Genomic DNA, 14758 nt, shown 5'->3' with positions numbered 1-14758 from the left:
GTTATCTTTCCGTTATGTCACCGCTATGTCAAAGTAAATAGAGTCACCAATAGAGCGCTCTTAGTCTCTCGATCTGCAACCATGGCCTTTGTCTCAATCCATATCATAAAACCATGGCCTTCGTCGTTTCATCCGTCAAGCAAGCAATCCCCGAACTCTTCTAAAGTCAAAACCGTCGCCATGGCCATCCTTCCTAATTCTCCAATTTGTTCGATGGAGGAAAGATAGCCACGGAGACGGTATCAACTTCAGGAGAGTTCACTTCTGAGTTGAGGTAGCTTTCTTTGTCATGATCCTCAAAGCAAAAGATAAAACTAGATGCAGAACGTCGAATGCGAAGACATCGACGATGAAGACGACCTCTTCAAATCAATCAATAAGCGTAAGCTTTATAACCATTCGTTTTCCCTTTACATACTTCAATTTTCAATTTCGATCACTTCGCACTGGTAATTGAACTTGTCCATGATCATAAAACTGCCTCAGTCTTTCTTGGTTCTCGAATTGAAATGGATTTTTAGTCAATTTTCAAATTTTCGATGGATTTGCTTAGTTTTTCTGGTTTCGTAGAAATTGAGTATGTTTTGGTCACAGTTGTAAGATTAGACTTGAAATTTTAAGTGAAATTTTCTTCGGAAGTGACTAAATCAGAGTTTTAATGGATCGATGAGTTTTTGTGTGCAGTGATTGCTCAAGGAATCAATGTCGGAGATGTTAAGAAGCTTTAGGATGCTGGGATTTATACTTGCAATGGTTTGATGATGGACACCAAGAAGGTATAGTGAATTTCACCTCTAATGTTTCGAAACTGTAAATGCTCAGGTTGGATTTCCTTACTGTGATTATTATTTTGCAAAACTTGACCGGAATCAAAGGTTTATCTGAGGCCAAAGTTGATAAGATTTGTGAAGTTTCTGAGAAGATTATGGTCCTTGCCATAATCTGAAATGTTTATCTAGATTTTCTGAAGTTCTTCGAATGATAAGTTTCTTCTCAGTTTTCATTATTGTTTTTTCTTTTTCAAAACTTTGCATATATTACTGGGAGTCATGCCCTAACCAGAGTAAGATTAAAGCTGTTTCTTGTATTAGGCTAGCTTAAGTAAATGCCGTCTTCAAATTTAGTTACTGTGGGGATGAATGTGAAACTCAGAAGTTGACATTTGTTTTGGCGTTTAGAGGAAGTCTGTAATTCGCATTACAATTGGGAGCCAAGCACTTGATGAACTATTAGGTGGTAATCTTGTGCTAATATTAGTTATTCAATCTAATGTTTATCTTGCTTAATAGTTTGTTTTCATTTGATTCTGTATTAATAAATTACAGGTGGGATTGAAATTCTAGCAATCGCAGAAGCCTTTGGGGAATTTAGGTGAGCACTGTTTCTTTCAGTATCATTGGTGTCCATAATCTGAAATGTTTCTTTCAGTATCACTGTTGTCCATTGCTTGTATTAAACATAAACACTAATTTCAGGTCTGGAAAAACACAGCTTGCACACACACCCTGTGTAACTACACATGTTTGTCTCTCTCCTTAACTTGTGACTGTCTTAGCATACTGGAAATCATGCCATCATTGTGCAAAATTTTGTTGTGGTCTTTCACTAAAAGTCTAGCATTTGAGTAGTGAAATGTTAAGTTTGCATTGACTGTGATTTCCAGTCATCTTGCATATCATTCAGTTTGATTAACGGAGAATTATACACCATTAAGAAGCATATGTTACTGAAAAAGTGATAATTGTGGGTTTTGGACTGCTGCAGTGCCATGCCAAGTAAAGTTGAATGCCAATACTGCTTTTACAACTGTGTATCCCATATCTGGTCTTTCTCGAATAATAAACTAGTAGCTACCTAAGATTTTCATACTTGAACATGCTCTTAGTTACATTGGATATGCACCTTTAAGAAGCATGTTACTGAAAAAGTGATCATTGTGGGTTTTGGACTACTGCAGTGCCATGCCAAGTAAAGTTGAATGCTAATATTGCTTTTACAACTGTGCATCCCATATCTGGTCTTTCTCGAATAATAAACTAATAGCTACCTAAGATTTCCATACTTGAACATGCTCTTACTTACATTTGATATGCACAATCTTTTTGTCAAATTAAATTAACTTGGCTCTTTGATGCAGCAAATACATCTAGTTGATGGAGACAACTGCTGAATCTTTAATCAGCAACTGAAACTATTGCTTTATCCTCTTGCACTTCGTGTTTTTGTTTGCTAGTTTGGAAGAATGTGATAGCTGTCATTATTTTCTTTGAAATTGAGAACTCCCCTTGTTTTCTTACTAGAGTTTTATACAAGTTGAATTTGTTAAGTTTGGTGTTGACACTAATTTCTACTACATTTTTAGAGCATTTCTTTCTACATTTGCTTAGTTATTTCCTTAACAATGTCATTTCTAACTTCTTTTGTGTTTTTAGGTAGTTTTGAGTCTGGAAATGGAAGGTAAGGAGTTATATGAGCATAAATGAGAAGAATTAGAGAAATGAAGTTTTCCTAGTTCTACCAGGAAAAGGTATCCTAATGCAACTAGGACAGAGTTTGGAAAAATGATGTTCGGAAATGAAGAAATGACAGAGTCCCAGTTAGACTAGAAAACCTGATGACACTAGGAGTGCTACGCAAGGTTCTAAAAAACGCTAGGCGCTAGTCGGGCGGAAGGTCGAGGACTAGCGCCCAGGGGTCTAGGCGGGGACTAGGCGGTTTTTTTATTTTATTTTATTTTAATTTTATAACATATAATTATATAAATAAAAATATAAAAGGTATTATAAATTTATATGGGCTTATAATATGTATACATATGCATGTAGAGGGAATTAGGGATGCATCATAAGTTACCGATTTTAAATGCATGGCATTGTATGCAGGGCTTATCACATGTGTTGAGTACAGTGAGCCACCAACTTTTGCCAGCAATGAGAATATATATATATATATATATATATATATATATATATAGCATGGACGTGCACCAGCAATGTAGTGACATATATAATAAGTCAGCAAACAGGTGTCAATGATAATTGAATGTGTATGGAGGCAAATGTATCACACTATCACGTGTTTGATATGTGGGCCAGAGCATGAAATAAGGAAACCTCGACATGTCGTCTTGATGCTAACAGCTTATGTTAATTGTGAAGGTGCTTTAAGACGATTATAATAAGCATATGTATATGCTTCAGCTTTGCAGCATCGAAAGAAAACTCTCTGTTTTTCAGTTTTTCAGAAAGAAGACTTTGAGCTCCATCTTAGGTGCTGATCAATGTATAGGTGAGGAGCTGCACCAAGAAATCGAAATCATGAGGCCGTCAGTTCTGAAACCAGCGGCAAGGAGGGACTGCAAGATTGAATGGGTGTCCAAAGTAGCTCTGGGTGTGAAGAGGAGGTTGAAACTCCGCCCAGAAAGTTGAAACTCTGGCAGGGATTGGAGCTCCACCAATGATTAAAGAGTGAAGAGTGAAGAATGAAAAAAAGGACGGAACGCTTAGTCGTCGACCACCCAGCGCCCAGTAGGGGCCGCCCAGCCCGCCTAGGAACCGCCCAACCCGCCTAGGCGGCCGATTTTCTCCCTCACGCCTAGCTCGATCGACTAGGCCGTAATCGGAACGGCTTACAGACGCCTAGCGCCTAGGCGCCGCCTAGGCCGATTTTTAGAACCTTGGTGCTAGGAGACCTGATGAGACTAGGAGATGCTGTGTCTTGAAGATGACTCAAGGTTGTTTAAGAATGTTCTAGAATAATGAAGAATTTCGGCAATCATAGAGATGGGTTCCGAATTGGCCCAAATGAAGGAGTCTAGCCACTACAAAAATTCGCTACACATGGTTAGCGTCGGCACTCAATTGCCATCGCCAAAGCTCATATATTTGCTTTGGCAAAACGTGTAGTCGCAAAAGCATAATAAATTTGTGTTAGCAATATGATGCCGTTGCTAAAATCACTTGGGTTTGTGACTGCACCCGTCTTCCGTCGCATGATTCTTTCTTTTTTTATTACTAAGCGACGTCATCTCCTCCTCTTGTGCATCAAAACATTGATGTCTCTCCATTAGCTTCACTTCTGCATCTCTCTCTCTCTAGTAACTCGCTCTCTCCTCTGTTCTTGCCCTAAATTTTCATTTTGGGGCAAATCGACCGAAACTACAGAAATTCATCTCCCTCGACGTGACTTCACACTCAGATTTTCGTGGATTTTGATTTTCGATGCCTCTTCTCTGGAACTCTCTTCTTCGATGAGGTTAGACATTCTTCTATCGATGCTCAAATTATACAAATTGCTAGATTCTGATGCAATTTTTCTGGTAATTTATTCTCAGATGACAAATTAGGGTTCTTGTAATCAATGGTGATTGAATCGGGATGTTGGACTGCGTAGATTCATTTTTTTGATCCTTTCTCTGACATATTGAATCGATGCTCAAGATCATATCTAGGGAAAGATCTACGGTCGATAGTGTTTTGAGGCAAAGGTATGGCCAAGGTTGCTGGACCTAGTTTTTATGCCGGTTGCTGTGAAGGTTGGCTGCGGAAAGATGAAGGTTGGCCTAGTGAAGAGAAAGACGCCTTCAGAACTGAGAGTAAGTTTTTCAATTCATGGATGTTTTGTATAGAAATGGGCACTGGGTCATGGATAACTGGAGGCGGAGGAGTCAGACTGATTGTTTAAGGTACTCTCTTTGTTGCTTTGAAGCTTTGAATTTGATAATGTAATTGAAATTGTTTTGAATTTTTCTGGTTATTTTCTTGTTAAAGTGATTGGATGGTGATGTTGCTTCATTGTTTCAATTCCGTTGCCAGTTTTATTGTGAAGCAATGCTAGAGGTTTTGATTTGGTTAAGCTTAGAATGGTGTGGTTACATTCAAGTTTAGTTCTTTCCGGGCAATGATAATCTCTAAACTATGAACATGGATAAGTAATCACCTATAGAACACTCTTATAAAATACACTGATAAAGAAACAGAAGGGACTGATGATTCCACCAATGTCTAAAAGTGATATCTGCTTTCTTTTCTCAATTTAATGCTAATTAATTGTGTAGGTATGATGATTAGCACTCGGATAATCTAGACAGGCTTCCTGCTGGACTGAATACTAGATCAATTTAACTTAAGAGGATAATTGACTGAATGGTGAAACCAATTGAGATAACTTTTTGCGACTTATATTTACTTCCAGTCAGAAAATTACACGATTATACTGGAGCATAATGACAAGGGGTCACTAGAATTTTGGAGGTTTACTACTTCTTTGCCATTATTATGGGACTATTCTATACTGTTATATTAGTTGAAATACATATCATGAATAAATCTGCATACCTAAAGTTAGTATATGGTGCTACCATCTGCCTGTTGTAAAGAAAACTTAATACATAGCTTAGTGATCATACTGAAGATTTAAATTGAATTGCATATTTAAGAAGCCTTGGGAAATATGATGGGCCATTATACGTAATAAGTTTCTCATTTGTAATGTCTGCATGACAGTAAGAGCAGTTGAAGTGGATGAATGTTGTGCAGATTATGGATGAATCTCCAGCCCATTTGCTTGGTTCTACAAAGTAAAATTGGTCAAAGTGTACAAACATGAGTTTTTAACTATTTAACTTCTTCGGAGTTTTGGTTTCTAAAATTACTAACTTTTTTTTTTGGCTCAATCCTGAAAGGGGTATGGCTATCAGTAACTCTTGTATACTTTATAAAAGGTAGGCACATATGTGTGTAATATAGATCACACACACACACACACACACTCTCTCTCTCTCCCTCTCTCCCTCTCTCCCTCTCCCTCTCTTCTCTGAACAGGCCAGAGATCTCTCTCTCTCTTCTCTCAGAGATTGCAGCCAAAAGCATGGAAAAAGGTGTCGCTAAAGCTGGTCAAGCAAATGAAAACTGTAGTGAAAATACTTTCGGTAGTGTTACCGGGATTTCATCGACTGGTGATAGGTCATCTGGCTTTGGATCTGTTGTTGTGGTATATTTCATACCTTTCCTGTTATCTAGATAATCAAAGAATCTGGTTTTGGATAGTGCAGCTCTGGTATTTACTTAATTATTCTTTCTACATATTTTGTTTAGTATTGATTTTTAATTTAATCATGGGCAGTAGTGGTATCTACACTTTGGCTTGAATTAGGTGTATATGATGTGTATAATGCAGTTATTTGCTAAATGTTTGTTTGGAAACAATTCATGTAAAAATATATTATTCATAAAGTAAAATCATAACATTAGTTGGAGTGAGCAGTAACTGCTTTTCTCTTCCCTCTTGAATGCATAAGATATGGGAATGCTTCTGATTCAGATTTTGATTGATATTCTATTGATGCATTTATATGTATTTGCTATATGATTTTTCAGTAGTGGTATCATGGGAGCAATATGATTTTAAGGACTACTTCTAGTCTCCTCGACATATTTCTTGCTTTTACCTTTACCCCCTTTCTTTCTAATGGTATCATGTTTCAGGTTGAACTATATGGAGAGGTCTTGCGAAATAGGATGAGGCTAGGATGCAGGTATTAATTTATCTCTTCTTCTCTTTCTTTATCTCTTTTGTGGGTGTTAATACTAATCCAAATGATGGCACTTCTTAGGTTTTATAAATCCCATATAATTCTCATCAAGAAACTTAAAGATTTTAATTGTCACAAAGCAACTTCAAAGTCATTTATTGCCAACACTATATTTATAAATAAGGGGGTGCACCTTACAAGGACATGCCTAGATAAAAGATTTTTGCCTTAATGTTTGCATGCATAGTTGCCTCTTCTATACATGAAAGAACATTCAATCATCTAGATTGAATTCTGATTATTGCTTAGTGGTACAATGTTCTATAGCTTAACATAATTTACATAAAATTGCGGGCTATTCACACAAGTCAGTTCATTTCTAGCTCTGGCAATAACTGTTGCTGTGGAAGTTGTCAAAACAATGGTTGCCAAGGGATATGTTCAGGGACAAGATGCATTAATCAAGGGGATTTGTCAAAACAATGAGTCCTATCAAGTATCGGCTGCTACAATGTCCAAGGTTTATGAGTTAGCAATTGAATATGGCTCATCAAGGCAAATAAGCTTTTCAATCACCTCAATAGCTTAGAGTATGTAGGTCATGATACTTAGCCTACTGGGCGTCAGCATTATGTATTTCAATTTTTGAATGTTTTTGTATTTTTCAAGATTGGTGAGAAATAATGTGAAAAACATGAAATTCATGATTTATATGGCTTCTTTTGCTCAAAAAAGAAAATCTGGAATACAAAATTGCATGCTAGGTTTTTTTTTTAATCAATAAATGCACTTTTGCGACGGCAATGTTGCTATCGCCAATGACCTTTGGCAAGGGCAAAATTGCTAATAGCGTCACCATTATGCGGTTGCCAAAAATCATGCGACGGCGTAAATACCGTGGCCAAAATTCATGTGACGGTGTAATTGCGGTCACAAATAGTAATGGCGATGCCACCAACGACATCGGAAATTTTGCCGTTGCCTAGCCGTCGCCGTTGGTCTTTTGCGGCAGCAATTTGGCATTTGGCGACTGCCTTGCGCCGTGGCCAATCGAATTCTTTTTTGTAGTATGGCCCGAAGTTTGAAGCATGTGACTTGCACATGAGTCTCTAGAACCATCCATGACGTCTTGAGGAGTCCATGGCCCATTAACATTGCTTTTTGCTGTGACAATTAAAGGAAGATACTAGAATATTTCGGCAAGACCACTTTAGGATAGTTTTGGATTTCTATGGAATTTTGGAGAAGGAAATAAAAGAGTAAATATTGATTTTGGATTCCTAATTCCATTCTACATACAAAGAGGCCAAAATATGATCTAAATACATGGAAGAATTCGGCAAAGACTAAGGTTACTTGCTCTCCGCTTCTCAAGGAATTTTCTCATTGGTTGAATGATGTCACAAGAGGAGAATTACTAGGGAACCCTAATCCTTGCCATTCACTATATAAAGGAGGTTTGTGAAGACATTCTACACACTACAAAATTCCTAATCAAAAGCCACAAATACTTCCCCTTCTCTTCCAAGTTTTGGCAATTTCAAGAAGTTCCAAGTTCAAGGCCTTGAAACATCCTCCTCTCCATTCAAGCATCCTTGCCGTGATCCGTATCCATTCCACCACCTTTTTAAGCTTCTTACATCCTTGAAGATCAAAAAGTGTAACCATGAACACCTTTTTATGTTTTCGGCTTTGTATAAGAAACTTATTTCGGGTTTTAAATAAATTTCGATTTTATTTTCTGTTTTGGATCTTTGATTTGCAATTTCTATGGTTGATGAAGTGTTGATTTTAGATATCTGATTTTTGAATACTATGAAGCATGTTTTAGGTTTTCTAATTGAAAATTACGATTTCACTATATGATAGCATGATTATTAATTTCAAGCTTCAATCCCATCTTTTATGTGTTAATTGATCTTTGGATGCATACTTAGGTTGATAAACATGTAATTGAATCCATACTAAGGTGCTAACATTCTAGGCTTTAATAATTTAAGTGGAAAACCTATAATTACTTAGGTAAATTAACAATGAGTCTTGCATGCTTGATTAGCATTCTAACTTGTGTTCTTGACTTGAATTGATCAAACTTCCAATGTGTTTACTGCATTAAAAGTGTTTTTGTTAGTGATTAGCTACCACTAGTAATTGCATGCTTAATAGGGTTAACTATGGTGCGTTCATCTAGTTAATTTAACTAAGGGAAGTAAAAAGAACTTTGTATGTGTTCATCTTTGTTCTTGATTGATTCTATGCTATAACATATTTTGATTCATGATTTGATGTTTGAAACCTTGCCAGTGTGTTAATAGTGGTTAATTACATATGAAAATGTGAAAATCGTTCCATCCATTTATCTCTACTTGATTTTGTGTTTTGATGTGTCACATGTATATATTTACTTCGATGTTAAATTAAATAAAAATCCTAAATCCCCTTTACTTGTATTTTTCATGAATAATGTATATATTTTTTGATTTATTTTTCAGGAATTAATAAGTCCCCAAATCCCCGGTTGGGAACAATACCCTACTTACTCTTACTACATTGATGGGGTTTTAAATTGAGCACTAACTTTATGCATGTCATTTGGGTATTGATTTTGGTAGTTCAGTTTTTAGCAATTAGTTGGTTAAGATTGTTCTATATTGCTTTTGCCTTGTTATATTTCGCTTTATTGCTAGTTAGCTTTGTTGTATGTGTTGGTACCATAGCTTTTCTTTTGGTTGATTGCACTCCAAGTTTCTTTTCTTCTTTGAATATTGGACTTTCATTCTGGACATTTTATTTATTACAAAGGTAATGCTTACAAACTTTGGCTACACGAGTATGACACATTTTGGTTATTCTTTTCTTTTGGTTTATGTTCAGTGCTATGGGTATTTGTTACTAGGTGGTGATCAAGCATACATACTGTAGACCCCGTGAAATTCCGAACATCACTTTTGGATGGAATAATTTTTCGTGACCTTTGTTTGGTCAAAGACTTTTGGAAATAGTTTGGGCTTGGGCCTTGGGTCCAAGAATAGCATAAAGTTAGAGTCCAAAATTTACTTTGGACACCCAACAGACGGATATGCTAGTGAACCTAGCCCAATAAGTTAGTTGACCTTTGACCCGAACATCTCTCTTGAGCTAATAAGGTTCTTGTAGCTCATAATAACATCTTTGCATAATTTTGAAGTATATTTGTACGTGCATTTACAATTTCTCGTTTTACTTTATTTCTTAACCATTAGTTGAATTCCTACCCGCCTTACCCGACACTTGCTCGTCAACCATCCCTCCGACTTTATAAAAATACTATTTATTTACTCCCTATGTTTTTCAAACTCAAGCAAATTCCGACAAAAATCTACTTTGCCATTTTTCTACCCAAATACAAGCTTGGTGAGGCCCAATCCTTATTTGGTCTTGCCAACACCTTAATTTGAGTTTACTTGCATTTACTTATTTTACTTTTATTTTTCCCCATCACTTTGGTGTTTACAACTTCTTGTTTTTACCCAAATTTATCTGTCCAAGCTGAACCTTCTCTTTCACACGCAAAGAGTTTTTCCTCTTTCCTTGTTCACGTCAGAATTGGGCTGAGAGAAAGGAACCTCAATCAGCAACTCCCTTCCACGTTGCCAGCATGCATATGGCAACTCCTCCAAGAACATCATCTCAGACCTTCAAAAGGGAGAACCCAGCCCAGAAAACGTCATTCACTCTCCTCTTCTCGCCCTTTGTCTCTTTGCTGGGCACATCAGTCTGTTTGCGAGCCCCTAAACTCCTAGTTAGAGACCTCCGATCAAAAAACTTTCTTCACCAAAGTTGTTCGTCTATGTCTCCTCTATCTATTCTCAAAATTTCAGCTCCATTGGAATCGATTTGGGTCCTGTACACCCCTCAAAGCTGAAGCTGTTCTGAAACGAGCCTGCTCCGGATTTCTGCTTAAATTTCCTCTCTTGCTCTACCCGAATCCCTCACATCTTACTTGAGACTGATACAAACACTTGGTAAGATTCTGGAACCATCAAGTTCCCCTTTCTTTCTTCAATTTTTAGGCTCCATACGTTCAAAACAACTATTCCACATATTGAGAAGTTTCTGTTGCACTTTACATGTTCGAGATTGAGCGAACTTTTTGGCCTGCGGCTGGACTCGATCCAATCAGCTCCCTCAGCTCTCTTTCCTGTTGAAATCCTCAAGAGAAACTCACCTTTTTTATTAGTCTTTGGTGAGTATCATCTTTTCCATAAAACTCTATATATTTTTGGTTGTTCTTACGAATCCTTGAAGATTATGAACTTGTCACTGCTGTTGTTGGTATCTTGCTGCCTTAATTTTGATTTGTCATCCATTCTAATGTCTAGGGATTCTGCTAGGTCATGGCTACACCTTGAGTATTAGAATCGTATTTGGTTCAAAGGTTATTTGTTGTTTGTAGCTGTCCAAATATCATGTTTCAATGCATTATGTCATCGAGCTACAACACCTGCCCATATAGTATTAGAAAGTAACCTAAGCTATGGATCATTAGGAGCATTAGACATGCCTCTTAAATGTGTTGGATTTGTGCTAGAACATGGTTATTTTGAACATTGAAATCATGCTTGATCATAGAGTTTATTTGTGTTATTGTTGTCCAAACAACATGTCTTCAAAACATCATGTTAGTGAGCTACAAGACCTTCCCCTTATAGTATTGAAGGGTGACTGAGACTTTAAGCCTTTAGAAGCTTTAGATACTTTCTATAGGTGTCTTAGAGTCTACTTAACCAGCCATTTTGGGTACCAAACGAGCTTTACACAAAAGAACCAATTTCTGCAGTTTTCAGTTTCCAGTATAATCTGACCCAGCTGCATTCCTTTCAAAACTGGAGCTGAACCGTTGAGAATTTGGGATCAGTTCCTTCTGGAGAAAGATAGTAAACACATATATGAACATTCCAGAATTTGAATCACCCCAAAATCATTTTTCTAGAATTAGTTATGCAATTTTGAAATAGGTGGACAGAAGCTGTTATTTCTGGAGAAAACCTGCACATTGTTTTACTTTAGCTTCTGAAACCTTTACTCTTCACATGACTTCACTCAAAATTCTATAACCATTTCATTCTTACTGAGTTGGTTGTTAAACCATCTTCTTTGCAAAATTTTCCAAGAATCACCTCAAGTATTTTGGACACTCTTCCTTGACCCTTAACAGTTCCTACTTAAACTCTGTTTCCAGCTTTTGATAACTTGTCTTCTAAAGGTGTTTTTGCCACTTTTTCCTGAAAAACCAACTCCCTTAGAGCCTTAATGGTCTGTTTATTAGTTAGTAATTAGGTTAAAGGAAAGGTTTTCTTCGGAGAGTATTGAGAGTGAATAGCTAGCCTAGTTTATCGTGATTAATGTCACTTATTTGGTCTAGGCTTGATATCTTGGTAGGATCTTGTGAAGTGGTGGTTGCTACAAGGTTGCATTGAGGCCAAGTGCTGCAAGAGAAAGCTCGAGTTCCAGGTAGGGGATGCCTTTAACTCTATCTATGCTTTTCTTGCATATACTATGTTTTATATGAGGCCTCTTGCATGTTTTGGAAATTATCTATTTTTACAACTTGAAATGGTTTGCGTGGATTGGATTGATGTGTTGGCAATTGATAGGGATGTAAGGAGAGGTCAGTTCCTCCTTGAGCCACCGGTGGTGGGCAGTGTGCACCATGCCCTTGTTATCTCCCCTTTGTCTCTAGCCTTGTGATTAATGAATTTCGGAAAGTGATTGGCTAGATGGACGGTTGTGATGGAAGTGTGAAAGATGATCAATTGCCGTGGGATTGTAATTATGTGGTGACGATCACGTGGAAACGCAAACCGTTTTTTATCTACTTCTTTTATTCAAAACGATAAATCATATTTTTTAAACTTAGATATGGGGGCGGTCATGGGCCATGACTGGATGTAGGAGCCTAACCCCTACTTTAGTTTGTTTTGCAGGCTGTTGTTGTCGAAGCTTGGGTACGGAGGATAATCCTTGGAGGCCAAAATTTGTTTTGTTTAAAATTTATTTTATTTGGCTTGTTTGATTTCGTTAAATTTTTTGTAACATTATGTATGGTTGATGATGTGTGTGTGATTGCTTACCACCAAAGTGGAACCCTAGGGTTAGAACCTCCATTTGAGTTTAGGTCCTAGTGGGTTAGACCTAGAAGACTCACGTAACTTACCATTCAATGAACTTAATGCAAACTTGGGCTAAGAACTAAAAATTGACATAGGTTCTAAAACTCAACACAACACCACCTTCCTTTCCTCTTCCTCGCCTAGTTCGTAATCTTGTGATTATGAGCCAAGCCCACTATACAAGCCCACAAATTTCGGGCTTATAGATTTCTTGTTTTCCAACCTAAAGGCCTTGTCTCTTTGAGGAATTCTAGGCCCAAAACACTTACTCCAAGTGTCGCGGGTGTAGGGTTCCTTGGGGAAGCGGCGCTGTGGTAATCCGGTCTCCGGGTCGCCACACATACATACATACATATATATATATATTGACAAGGCCCGCCCCAGATTTCACCCTGAAATCTGAAGTGGCCTTGTGGGACACACTTTTAAAGGAGATTTTACCCAAAAATTTCGGCAGAACCACCCCTAAAAATGGGCAACCCAAACCTGTGAGAAACCAAATACACTTCTAATAACCCAACTGGATCCTCCTGGAGCCGCCCTGCTCCCATAATCCAGCCAACTCGAACTCAAAGATAATAGTAGTATTTCAAATATTTAAAGTCCAACGAAGCTCCATAAATAAAATACATCAATTCACCAAAGTTAGGTCATAGACCTCAAATATAATTCATTACAAGTTTGGGTCACAATTCCCATAGTAATCAGAGCAGTCTCAAAGAAATAGAAAGTGATATAAAATTCAGTAGGTTTAACAGGTAACTTACTATACGAGATAATGGAAGCCGATGCGGTCACTATGGCTCACTCCTAAAGCGCCGAGCAGTAACGCTGTAAACTGGGCATTTGAAACTGAAGGGCCCAGGGGAAAGTAATTTAAAACACGTTAGTGTAAGTGGACAAAAAGTTAAATAGGTATAACATAAGAAAAGAAATAAAGAGTTGATACCTTCCCACAATTTAGTTTGGAAAAATAACTTTCCGATGCATGCAAGGTTTAGAAATCTTAATTAATTCATTAACTTCAAGGGAGCGTGAGAAAAGGAAATAATCCAGCCCCGCTGGCTAAAGTAAATAAATAGATAATATGGGGAAGAGATTTCACCATACGGGAAAATGAGCCCCTCAGGCTCTACCTACCCTCAACTGCCACTCACACATAGATTGTGTGAGGAGAACTAATAACCTCGACTACCACTCATGTGAGGAGGAGAATAAGCTACCTCAACTACCACTCACAAACACAAAGTAAGTGAGGAGGAGACCTAATCGAATGACCCGAGTATGGTGAGGAAAATATTCAATAACAGTAAATCCATAAGGCTTCCCCAGATATTTCAATGACGTGACCCCGCACGCCAAAAATATTCTCAATTTCATAAAGAATAGCCGAGCGATAATAAATGACTAAAAATCGGTGAAAAACATATAAATTAAAATTCAATCTCCCAAAAACCAAATCATGTTCCCCAAACAATTCAAAGTTTAAATCTGAGCATGACAATTCATATTCTAAAACCATACGGGAACAATGCTAAAATTATGATCCAAATTGAATATTATACTTGATAAGAAATATGATAAATAAAATAAAACAATCACTCATCATTTCGGAAAATAAGTGCATGCATCAAAATTTAAAAACAAAGTCCACTCACACATTCAAATTAGTCTTGTCGTCGATCAGTATTCTCCTCGTATGGAGACTCCTCTCGTCCTGTACGAATAACACTCATATAAATTATAATTACAGGACGGGAATTTAAATTTACGATAATTATATAATGGAATTTCTAAACATCTTCTTAAACCCAACTCCTTCAATCCACCTCGGATTCCATCCAAACTACACCAATAAAGTCAATTCGTCAATTTATAAAATCTAGGCTAAATTTCAAGAGAATCCGATAGTCGGATTCTCGAAATTCGATAACCGAAACTCTCAATTTTTTTGAAAATTCATAATCTATTCACCACTCCTCCAATCTTCACCAAAGTTCACAATTTCAGCTTCTACAACTCAAATACCATTTAATTTGCCAAAAACAGAACGCAAAACTCTGCCCTAGGCACC

General features: G+C 37.2%; 1 long non-coding RNA gene across 2 annotated transcripts; it reads left to right on the top strand.

Annotated features, from left to right (window-relative positions):
* The first annotated feature begins 10142 nt into the window (after positions 1-10142).
* On the top strand, positions 10143-12535 carry LOC121050270. Of its 2 annotated transcripts, XR_005802680.1 has the most exons (4): positions 10143-10536; positions 10651-10757; positions 11937-12025; positions 12487-12535. It is a non-coding gene; the product is annotated as an uncharacterized LOC121050270 (long non-coding RNA). The 2 variants fall into 2 exon arrangements; XR_005802604.1 differs by lacking the exon at positions 12487-12535 and having other exon boundaries at positions 11937-12089.
* Positions 12536-14758: the final 2223 nt, after the last annotated feature.

Source organism: Rosa chinensis, chromosome 1, assembly GCF_002994745.2.
Source record: "Rosa chinensis cultivar Old Blush chromosome 1, RchiOBHm-V2, whole genome shotgun sequence".
In the NCBI taxonomy this organism is placed as follows: Eukaryota; Viridiplantae; Streptophyta; class Magnoliopsida; order Rosales; family Rosaceae; genus Rosa; species Rosa chinensis.
Note: the sequence above shows the minus strand (reverse complement) of the source record. Positions and strands in the feature narration are given on the sequence as shown.